The sequence below is a fragment of the Rhincodon typus genome, chromosome 2, assembly GCF_021869965.1.
Source record: "Rhincodon typus isolate 14 chromosome 2, sRhiTyp1.1, whole genome shotgun sequence".
Classification (NCBI taxonomy): domain Eukaryota; kingdom Metazoa; phylum Chordata; class Chondrichthyes; order Orectolobiformes; family Rhincodontidae; genus Rhincodon; species Rhincodon typus.
This window is the reverse complement of record NC_063333.1, coordinates 115480943-115482489: the sequence shown is the minus strand read 5'-3', so window position 1 is coordinate 115482489 and position 1547 is coordinate 115480943. Positions and strand designations below refer to the sequence as shown.

The 1547-nt window shown below is 47.6% G+C and overlaps 1 long non-coding RNA gene across 1 annotated transcript in view; it reads left to right on the top strand.

The window, feature by feature from the left end:
• The window catches only part of LOC125486739, a 79503-nt gene that overhangs the window by 1249 nt on the left and 76707 nt on the right, over positions 1–1547 (top strand). The window lies entirely within an intron of this gene.

Sequence of the window (1547 nt, the reverse complement as noted above, 5' to 3'; positions counted from 1 at the left end):
CCACTTTGTCCCGGTTATAATTTGGGGGAATTTTTTCTTTTCTTTTTTCCCCCCTTTCTTTTCCCCCCCCCCCCCCCAACCACCATTCTTCAAAGAAAGGGTTACTGTCTGCAGTCGGTGGATGTGAATTATTCAGACCCTTTAGGTAATGGAGAAGTGGAGAGATTGCAGATGTTTGAAAGGCTTCATTACAATTTAGATTGGAAAGGTTTCTCTTCATTCTCTGCCATGAGTTTTTTTTTGGATTTGCGGTGACCTCTGACTCCGGCAGACGGTAGTGTTTAAACGAGGAAGGTGACACGTTCCCCACACTCCACACAACTCGATTCCATTAACGATTGCATTGACTTCGATCAGTTCCACACGCTTCACCAGATATTAATCCAACCCCCCCACCAACCCCGCACCACACAACCCGCCAAAAAGAAAATTATCGCCCCTTCAGTTCGGACCCTCCCTGACACTCCATTGTCCGTATGTAACTTGTCAAATTGCTGAATCGGTAAGAAAGCGACCGTCAACATGCATGTGGCATCACGGAAACAACAACAAAAACACACACAAACTGGAATGTATTTTAAAAACACCCGACGCATTGCAGAGATGCCTTCGCTTAAGTTTATTCGGGGGGGGAAGAGAGAAAAAGGCTAAGACTTGAAAAGCAACCTCTGCGATGTTTTTGTGTCTCTTCCACTCAACATTGGTTAAAAAGCTTTAGAACAAAAGAAAAGGGGAGTGGGGGGGGTAAAAGAGCGTGGAAAGTTTCTGTTTTGCGTGTAGACCGAAGGCGGTTGTCCGGGTTTTTTTTTTCTGTATTTGGGGGAGGGGGGGGTTGCGGGGCGGTTGTTGTCCGGAGCGGCCCCGAGGCTGCAACAGGTCCGGCACGCGGGGCCGCTCCAACGCCGTGTCGGCCGCGAGCCGTGTGTGACGTCAGAGCGGCCCGGAACCGGGGGGTGGCTGCCGTCCTTCGTGATGTAACAATGGCGAGGGGGCGGAGCCGGACCGGCTTTCGCGGAAGCGGCTTCCGCCCCACGTGACCAACTGCGTTTTAATTCACAAAAAGGAAACGTTGTTTCTGAAGTCTGTGCTTCTTCCTGACAGTCCCTGCAACAATTTGCTTCCTTATCATATGCATGATTATGTGTATTATAGTGGTTCTGTTCTTAAATTTGGCTTGCGTAACACTTTTTTTTTAGATTTATTTTACGTGAACGTGTCAAGTGACGAATTCGTCCTTTTGTGGATATTGCTGTGCAGGTTTGGGTTAATGCAATGAGGAAAAGTTCCTGTTTGCAGACCCACCAAACTTCATGACTTGTATTGTTGCTTTGTAAAGTACTGCATGTACCTGAAGGCAGGAGCTCCTAATCATTGATCGCATCTCTTTTGAAATTTGCATAACAGCACGAGGTACACAGTCAACTTTTTAGCAACGAATTTCTCAGCCATTTAGCTAAGGTGACTTGAGACCTAGAGATAACAAGGTGTAGAGCTGGATGAACACAGCAGGCCAAGCAGCATCAGAGGAGCAGGAAGGCTGACGTTTC